The 10832-nt window shown below is 29.9% G+C and overlaps 1 pseudogene; it reads left to right on the top strand.

Moving 5' to 3' along the window:
• The first annotated feature begins 334 nt into the window (after nt 1–334).
• LOC21392802 lies at nt 335–3028 on the top strand (annotated as a pseudogene).
• Nucleotides 3029–10832: the final 7804 nt, after the last annotated feature.

The raw sequence follows: 10832 nt of genomic DNA, 5'->3' as shown, positions 1-10832 counted from the left end.
CCTATAGATAAAAAATAGGATTATTTACTTTTTTATACCTTGTATTTTAGAGTTATTTAAAAAGTATACCTTCAATTTTTAATTGCACAAATATATATCGTCATATTATATTTAATACACAAATTTATACATTTTCTCACTCAAACTTATAATTTTGACTCAAAATGCCCAAATCACCCTTAAAAGAAAGAAATAATAAAAATTAGAAATAACAATTACTAAAAACACAAATGAAGAGACGGTTTGCAAAAAGAACCAAAAAACAAAACAAAACAAAAGAAAAGAAACACTTTTTTTTTTTTTTTTGAGAACCACCGTGGACTTGAGAAAACCAACCATGTACGTTGGTTTTTCCTCCTCCACTGGCACTGTCCCTATTTCTCTTTACATACTTGGTTGGAGCTTTAAGCTCAATGGTCAAGTTGAAGACCTTGACATCTCCGAGCTTCTGAAGCTACCTCGGATAAAACCGAAGCCAAAATCGAAGCTCTTGACAATTGGATTGCCGGCGATTTGTCTATCATTTGCCGGGGTCGGAATTTTGGGGGTGGTTTATTTCATTAAAAGGAAGAGAAAGTTTGCTGAATTGGTGGAAGATTGGGAACTTGAATATGGGCCTCAAAGGTACAAATACAAACACTTGTATATTGCTACGAAGGGGTTCAAGGAAAAAGAGCTTTCGGGGAGAGGAGGATTTGGGAGTGTCTACAAAGGAGTGTTACCCACAACAAAAACAGAGATTGCTGTTGAGAAAGTTTTTCATGAATCAAAACAAGGGATGAGAGAATTCGTCGCGGAAATCGCTAGTATCGGCTGGCTGCGACACCGGAATCTAGTCCCCCATTTAGGCTATTGTCGCCGAAAAGAGGAACTTCTGTTGGTCTATGATTACATGCCTAATGGGAGCTTAGACAAGTACCTCTACGACCAACCAAAAACGACACTCAATTGGAGTCAGAGATTCCGAGTCATAAAAGGCGTCACTGCCGGCCTTTTCTACCTCCACGAAGAGTGGGAACAAGTCGCTGTTCATCGCGACGTCAAGGCGAGTAATGTGTTCTCGACGGAGAATTGAACGGAAAATTAGGGGATTTCGGTTTGGCGAGGTTATACGATCACGGGACCGATCCTCAAACCACGCACGTCGCCGGAACCGTAGGATATCTCTCGCCAGAACATACTAGAACCGGAAAGGCGACGATGAGCACTGATGTCTTCGCCTTCGGGGCGTTCCTCCTCGAAGTCGTCAGCAGTAGAAGGCCAATAGAAGGACGGACTTCAGCGGAGGACGTGATATTGGTGGATTATGTGTTTTCTTGTTGGAGTAGAGGCATATCCAGTGGTCATGGTATGGCCTACGGGGTGGGTTTAGCCCTAAATTTGGATCCTTCTTGGTTCCAAAAATTTTCTAAAAATTTTGACAGCATTTCTCCTTATTTCTAACACTCCCCAAAGCTAAAAGTCACCTGTTTTGAATGTAATATCCCAAGATAAAATAAAATATGCTCATAATCACATTATCATTCCATTCACTAAACCATGTTCGGTAAAAAGGTCATAACACCCAAATTTCACAGTATTTTAATGAGATATTTTAGGATCTATTTGATAACACCTACGATAGTATTCCCTCAAAATTTCAGCTCAAACGGAGCTCTCTAGCCTAGAGAAATAAATATAAATCGGAGTCACTTGTTGAACCAACCTGTTTCAGGGCTGCCACCAAAACAAACTTGAAACCACCGCCTCCCAATTGAGTTTGATTAAATCCTTTTATGTGGTTGTGCCTGACATATGAAAGATTATGTGGTGTAAATATCTCAGTAAAATTGAAGCGAAACCCACTGAACCAACACCAAACATCTTCCAAACCAAAACAGGCCCTTACCTTGACTAGGTTAGGTTTTTCTTGAAATTTGGCATCCAAACTTGACAAACCACCAAGGAAATTCTTATTTTCTTAAGTTAACAGCTTGAGAAGCGGATTTTTGTCAGAGAGAGGTCGGGGAAGATGAATAAGTGTGATGAAGATTGATCTAGTAGCTTATATCCCTTAAGCAATCAAAGAAGCAACTTAGTCATCATTAAGGAAAATCACCTTGGCTGATCACGTGTCCCTTATTTCTGCTTGATCACCTTCTTAATAGGGTGTTAAACACTCACACTAAATTCCATTTACATAGTAGGTCATAACCATTCAATTGACATACTAGTTTAGGTGTACTTGCTCATATCAAAAAAACTCGGTATGACTAAAATGATCCACTTTTGTTCATGTCCGTTCATCATTGAACTTAACCAATATTTGTAAAATCCTTCCTAACATCTTCAAGCATGAGATAATAAATTTTCTTAAGTCACTTACAAGCCAACAAAAGCCTCAATCAAGACTCAAAAACCCGAGCACCAAATTTCGAGCAAAATAGAGTTTTCTAGTGTGTTCTAGTTCAATAGTTCATGTGAAATTCTATATCAACCTCTTGAAATTGGTTTCATACTCTTATGTTCTTATTGTAAGGAATTTTGTACCACATGTGGGTCCAACTAATGAACAAAATCCATACTTAACTTTTTCAAAACTTCATCACCAATTAAACTCTTTGTAATTCATAAAAACCACTATTATAAATCTATTTTCTACTATTCCACCTTCGAGCAATCCTATCATTTCATCAAAACATTATGCTCAATAACTACTTCATATACACTAATAACATAACAATGCATCTCAATAGAATGTCAAACTTATAAATCATGTATATTATGCCATGAATGTATGCAATGCATTGGCCAACTCGTATGTGAGAATTTTTGGGCATCACAAAGCATGAGGCAGGTGGTGCAGTACTTGGAGAGGGACGTTGCAATGCCGGACTTGTCCACGTTGGGACTCTGCGCAGGTGGTTTGACGTTTGCTAAGGGAGAAGGGTTTAGCAATTTCGCCATGCCCTATCTGTCTTCCATGAACACAACCTTCCCGCACCCCTGATCGTCCGTTGCCTAGTCACTTCCCTCTGGTGGCCGGTAAATTAAAAAATGTGAATTACTTTTCTTGTATGTGTATCAGCCTATGTATACACATATTATTAATGGCTCGTTTTGAACCATGATTTAACTTTTTAATTCAAGTTGAGATGTGATTTTAAGTGAGTTTTTTACTGTAACAAAAAAATTAGATGTGACTGTTTTTAAGAGTTTTTTACTATAGTAAAACTCGAATCGGTGAAATGAACATGGCTTAAAAATATTCTTTTATTTGGCTCTTGTCTTTAAAATAATTAAAGTCATATTATCATTTTAGTACTCTTTATTATAGTTAAACATTTCGTTAGTGTTATGTGATTTTAATAATACGAAAATGGTAAATTCACATTTAAAAGAATAATCTTTCAATATTATGAGACCGATTTTTGAGATATAAAATATCCATTCTCACTAACTAATAACAAACTAATAACGTTTTTAAAAAAAAATTCTAAAGATACTATAATATTTAAAAATTAAAAAATTGGAATAAGTTAACTTATTTTTAGAAAATATTTTTAAGATTATTAGTTTCTATTTAATTAATAAAAATAATATTTTGAACATTGTGCGTCCTAAAAATCGGTCTTAAAATACTAAAATAACGTTTCTTTAAAAGTGTGTACTTTTTTAATATTGTTTAAAATACAGAGTACTAACAACATGTTTTACCATAACAAATTTTATCTCTTAAAAATGGATTTTGGCTCTTTTATTTAACCAACTAATTGGTAAAATGCTTTTTTATTTTATTTTTATCATTGATGCATTATGGAGTAATTCGATGAACACCCACGAACTATATATCTTAATTCAACATGATAATAAAATTTGAAAGTGGCATATTTCGCTCTTGTAATTCATAATATTACTGGTTGAGCTATTGATTTTAAAATAACTTGTCCTCTAAGCTATTATTTTAATATAAATTTATCCTCTAATTTTTAAAATATCTGGCAAGTTGAAACAGAATAAATAATATCTAAAAGACATTTATGAAACTCATAAGTTAATACAAGATTATTTTAAATGGCTTTACATAGTAAATGAAATGAACTCTTTGAAAAATTCAAAAAACATATCGAACGAGGATACGTAGTTTAAGTAACATTTATAAAGTTAATCTGTGCATTATTTGTTAAAGTATAAAATTATTATTGGTCCACCTCTTAATAGCTTAAATTTTTGGGATGAATTAGTAACATAACATAGTATCAGAGCGGGAGGTTCTGAATTCAAACCATCATAATTACACTCTTTGTCCCCATTTAAATTGTCATCATGTGTTGGACTTTCTAATTAATTTACCCATACGATTGCACATTATTCAGCCCACACTGAAAGGGAGTGTTAAAGTATAAAACTATTGTTGGTCAATATCCTAATAGCTTAAACTTTTAGGATGAATTGATAAATTATTATACATATGTTTGTTAAAAATAAAAAAAGCGAAAGAAGAAGAATAAGAAATGTTGTGACGAAAAAAGTAAACGAATTCAGTTTCATCATTTTCAATTCATCGTATCATGTAACTATCAACAAAATACGTTTTTCTTTTAGTTTTGGGTTTGAAATTACAAAACTTAACATTTTACTTGGTTTGGTTCCATGAAGTTTTTTTTTTTTTTTTTAACCAAAGCAAACTGCCCAATTTCATTCCCTGCTAACCGGGAATTACTTTTTGCTTTTGTGTTTCAAATAAAAAACAATAACTACATTTTGCTTTTATTTTACAAATAAAAAACAAAAAACATGTTTGGTAACGTTTATGGCATGTTTATTTATCCGTAATCGGAGTAGAGAGGATTTGGAGTGGACATGAATCAGAGTCAGAATAAGTTGTTTACGTAGGTTTCAGGAATTAGAGTCGGAATTAGTCTCAATCTCATTCATGTGTTTACTTACGCCCAGAATCAGAATAAACTGTTATAAATTTACTTATTACCCTTTTAGTAGATTTTTGTGCGTTGAACTTCAAAAAAAAAAAAATTATATTATGCTAACTATCTTAATATTAAGATAACTAATTAGTAATTAGATTTTTTTAATCACACCTAATTAATCATCTAAATTATGATAACCAATTAGTAATTAGATTTTGTTAATCACTATTTTCTTTCATACTAAAAGTTGAAATATGGTTACTCTACATTATAAACATATAAAATTATATTTAGCATTGCATTGCATATTATAGAAAACAGAAATCAGCTTAGGATATAGATTGAAAAATGAAAAGCAATAGGCATAACACAAGAATCAAATTATAAGCATGAAAAAAAAAATTCTGAATTTCATTTAATTATTTGCATTGATATGAATTCGTCCATAGCACTAGTAAGAAAGAAAGAAAAGAAAAGAAAAATATTAGATGAAGTGAGCAAGGAGATACAAGAGGCGTGAAAGTAAATTAAGGCGTGAAAGTAAATTAGGACGTTTTTCATTTAGTAATTAATTTTGTTTAGTTGAATGATCGAACTTTATTTTAGATAAATTGATTTTTTACATTAGTTAATTAATAATATACCAATAGTTTATCATTGATTTATTAATAGTTTCTCACGGATAAGCTACTAAATTATTGATTTAAATTATTTAATCATTGATTGATATTGGTTAATAAGTGATAAACCATAAATTAATGCATTATTGATTAACCATTTCCATATATAATATATTTTTGTTTTTCTAATTTAACAAAATTGAGGTCATTTATTAAAAATGCTTAAAAAACAACCATTTACTTTAAAAACTCCAAAAAACAAACAAAATGATATTGTGCCAGAAAAACAATTTTGCTAAATGTACAACGAGGGGGAAGGACATTTCAATGAGACAATGACCACTAAAAAAATGATGGGTTGTACAAAAACGGAACGAAAAAAAAATCCAAAAAATACCCTTGAGTTTTAACTAAATCTCATGTTTGCCTTTATGTGTTCGTTAAATCATCTCAAAATTACGAGTACTTTACAGGAATATCACATATTTTAAGGTCCCGTTCATTTTACTGATTTGAGTTTAAAATTTGAGTTTTGTTACAGTAAAAAACTCTTAGAAACAGTCACATCTAATTTTTTTGCTACAGTAAAAAACTCTCACATAAAGTCACATCTTAACTCAAATTAAAAACTCAAATCAGTGAACTAAACGGACCCTAAGTTTGAATTGACATATGTCAGTAGACATAAATTATGATAAAAAAATGACAGTAAAAAACACTTAAAAATTATAAAATCTATAAAAATCATAAATATATACTTAAAAAACCACAAACTCTCTCAAAATCCAATGATATCGAATCAAATACAAAAAAATACAAGCATAATTTTACTCACTACACAAAATTTAAGTGATGTCACTGTGGTATATTTTATAATAATTTTAATACCCATAACAAAAGTCAATCCAACTTAAAAAGTCAGGATATAGTGCATAAATATGTCCTAAAAATTATCCCTTAAGTTTTCAAAAGTCAATTTAAAACTTAAAATTTTAAATATAATAATTCTATTTCAATTAGCCGTATTTTGACATGTCAAATTGATCCGACACAACGCCCTTGTCATCCACACATGACTAGTCATATTTTCACTTATGTCTCATACTAGATTATGCTCTATGATCGTCCAAACCCACTGGTTCTTTTTTTTTTTTTTCCTTGGTTTTATTTAGCTTTGGTTTATTAAAGAAAATCTTAAGTGCCTATGGTCTAGTGACATTGGGATTTGGGTGGGGTGGGATTGGGTTAGAGGGTTACGAGTTTAATTTCTTGTTGTATAAAAAAAAAAACTTGAGTAATTAAGGACAAATAATATTTAAATACTAATTACTGAAGTGTTTTTTAGAATTTAAAAACTTTGACTAGTTTTTTTTTTTTTTTAACTATTTTGAAAAACGTAGAGTTGGAATAGTTTCAAAATATAAGGAATACTTTTTGATTAGCAAGAGAGAGGCTCGATGCACACGCAACTTTTTACTCTCCACACTCCTTTTTAAATTAAAATTTCTATTACAAAATATCCTCACATAAAATGATAAAAAAGGACACATGACAATTAAATAAAAATTAAATCATACTTGAAAAAGAAAACTAATGATAGAGTTTTTTTTTCGTCTCCTCACAACCCAAATGCACGTCATATTCTCAAATTATAAATTATTTTTATTTTAAAATTCATGACAAAATCCTAATTTTCAACTTTCAATGACTATTCCAAAAAGTTATGTGAAGTTATGTTAAATTTTCATGATTTTTTTTAAAAAAAAAATCCGAATTTTTATGATTTTTTTTCATGAAAATCCTAATATCTAAAACCCTATTTTTCAACTTTCAATAGCTATTCTAAAAAGTTATGAAATTCATGACTCTTTTTTTTTTGTTTTATGTTTATATTCATTTGCTAGTTATTTCATTTTTTAAACTTAATTACTATTTTACCTTTCTTTTTTTTTTTGCTTATTACAAAGTCGATTCAATATTTTTTTCTTCTTCGTTGTTTTCCTTGTTGCATGTGCTCGTATGCACTTTTGCCATTTGGTTTGATCATATGTCTCAATTGTATATTTTGCTGCGTGTGTTCATATGTTCTTTTTCATTTTTGCTTTTTTATTTACTTTTTTAATTATTATTTTTGAACCTAAAATAGACAGTGATAAATAAATAATGATATTATAGTAAAATATTAAGTTATGTGAGGGTTTATAGTTAGAGGAGTGTAGAGAATAAAGAGAGATTGTGAATAAAACCACCATTAATAATTTTATAAAAATAGTTAAGGGTAATTTTAAAATATAAGGGTGTGTAAAAAATAAATTTAATTATTTAAAAATTATGTGTAATTACAAGGGGAGTGTAGAGAATAAAAATGGGTGTAAATAGAACCGCCCTTAACAAACACATAGAATAAATGCGGAATTAAATTAAGGGTGTATTTATGACGGAGAAAACTATTTTGTTCCACTCGTAAGAATTGTGTCTTAAATATTAGGGACAAGTAAAAAATTAATCTAATTGAAAACAACAGTTTTCACTTATAGATAAAAAATAGGATTATTTATCTTTTTATATCCTGTATTTTAGAGTTATTCAAAAAGTATACCTTCAATTTTTGATTACATCAAATACAAAACGTCATATTGCATTTAATACATAAATTAATACATTTTCTCGCCAAAACTTCTAATTTTGACTCAAAAATGCCCAAATCATCCTTAAAAGAAAGAAATAATAAAAATTAGAAATAACAATTACTAAAAACACAAATGAAGAGACGGTGACCTTCTTTTTTTTTTTTTTTTTTTTTTAAAAAACAACCAAAATTATCCAAATTTTCCATTACTAATTATCCACATCCCACATATATCAACAATCAAACACCAGTAAAGTATAGCCAGATGTATTCGCTATGAAATCATACATGTGACACCATGAATTAGTGCAACACCATAGAGATTAAGGGTCTGCTTGATTCGGGTGTTCAAATCAGTAGTTTTGATTTTGCATTTAAATTTTGTGAGATAATTCATTGATGAAAACTTTTTAAATTCAATATTTTTGTGAGAAAAAATACTGTAAAAAAATCAAAATAATGAGTTTAAACTCGTGAACCAAACGGGGCCTAAAACCAACTTGAATAACTGAGAAACTGACTTTACTAAAATCGAACCGGCTTCATCAACAAAGCAAGAAATTTACAGAAAACACCAAAAGAATAAAAAGGAGCCCAACCTTAACCAAATATGCTTGCGGCTTCTAGCTTAAAAATTAGACCAACCTATCCTTGACAATGATAACATGATTGTTCTCGCCGTCAAAGTTGGTGCCGCTCTCAAAATCTATTACGCTATCAATGTCAGTGCTTGTCAAAATCTCCTAGGGGCTTGGGGAGCATGTCATTTAATCTCATCAAAGGGGAAGGGAAGTCGGAAGGGACCGAAGATGACACGAGATCATCAAACATGTTGGTGAGATCGTCAAAGAATCGAAGAGATTGTCAAAGAATTGAAGGGGTCGTCCCTTTTTTTTGCTGAAAATTTTTGTTTTAGCATTCTTCTTTGTGTTCATTTGTTCATTTTTTTTAATTTTTTTTTTTTCATTTGGATTAGACTTTCTTCAGCATTTCTATTTTTCTTTTGAAGAGTATTTTAGACATTTCAAAGGTTAAAGTAGAGTGTAGACTGACTAAATGTATGAATTTGTATATTTAATGTAATGTGATAGTATTTATTTGATTAGATTAAAAATCAAAGTATACTTTATGAATAAACCTTAAATCTTTTATCTACATACTAAAGGAGAATCCATTTTTCGGACTCTCCTCCCCACTAACGGAATGTTTCGTTAGTGAGTTTTTTTTTCCTCACCTTTTTCGTTTAGGAGATGTTTATTTTTTGTATTTGTCTCTGATTCTGAATCATTTTTCTGATTTTCTTCTTCGTTGTTTTCTTTGTTGCTTGTGCTCATATGCACTTTTTCCATTTGGTTTGATCATATGTCAATTGAATATTTTGCTGCGTGTGTTCATATGTTCTTTTTCGTTTTTGCTTTTTTAATTACTTTTTTAATTATTATTTTTGAACCTAAAATAGACAGTGATAAATAAATAATGATATTATAGTAAAATATTAAGTTATGTGAGGGTTTATAGTTAGAGGAGTGTAGAGAATTTCTTTGTTGCTTGTGCTCATATGCACTTTTTCCATTTGGTTTGATCATATGTCAATTGTATATTTTGCTGCGTGTGTTCATATGTTCTTTTTCGTTTTTGCTTTTTTAATTACTTTTTTAATTATTATTTTTGAACCTAAAATAGACAGTGATAAATAAATAATGATATTATAGTAAAATATTAAGTTATGTGAGGGTTTATAGTTAGAGGAGTGTAGAGAATAAAGAGAGATTGTGAATAAAACCACCATTAATAATTGTATAAAAATAGTTAAGGGTAATTTTGAAATACAAGGTGTGAAAAAGTAAATTTAATTATTCAAAAATTATGTGTGTAATTATAAGGGGAGTGTAGAGAATAAAAATGAGTGTAAATAGAACCACTCTTAACAAACACACAAGAATAAATGTTGAATTTAATTAAGGGTGCATTTATGGCGGAGAAAACTATTTTGTTCCACTTGTAAGAATTGTGTCTTAAATATTAGGTTTGTTTTTAATCGTGTGATTTAGAGCATTCATCCTAGGTCGAGCTGTAAATTTTTGATACTGATATGCATAAATCTGAGAAGTAAAAAATTAATCCAACAGAAAATGACAATTTTCACCTATAGATAAAAAATATGATTATTTACCTTTTTCTATCTTGTATTTTAGAGTTAGTTAAAAAGTATACCTTCAATTTTTAATTGCATCAAATATATATCGTCATATTACATTTAATACACAAATTTATACATTTTCTCACACAAACTTATAATTTTGACTCAAGATGCCCAAATCACCCTTAAAAGAAAGAAATAATAAAAATTAGAAATAACAATTACTAAAAACACAAATGAAGAGACGGTTTGCAAAAAGAAACAAAAACAAGAACAAAAACAAAAAAAAAAAACAAAACAAAAGAAACACTTTTTTTTTTTTTTTTTTTGAGAACCACCGTGGACTTGAGAAAACCAACCAAAATTATCCAAATTTGCCATTACTAATTATCCACCTCCCACATTTATCAACAATCTAGCACCAGTAAACTGTAAAGTATAGCCAGATGTATTCACTATGAAATCATTCATGTGATCCCATGAATTAGCGCAACACCATGGAGATTAAGAGATTATTAGTTCATAAATTCAAATCA

The sequence above is a fragment of the Morus notabilis genome, unplaced genomic scaffold (genome assembly GCF_000414095.1).
Source record: "Morus notabilis unplaced genomic scaffold, ASM41409v2 Scaffold1175, whole genome shotgun sequence".
Taxonomy (NCBI): domain Eukaryota; kingdom Viridiplantae; phylum Streptophyta; class Magnoliopsida; order Rosales; family Moraceae; genus Morus; species Morus notabilis.
Note: the sequence above shows the minus strand (reverse complement) of the source record. Positions and strands in the feature narration are given on the sequence as shown.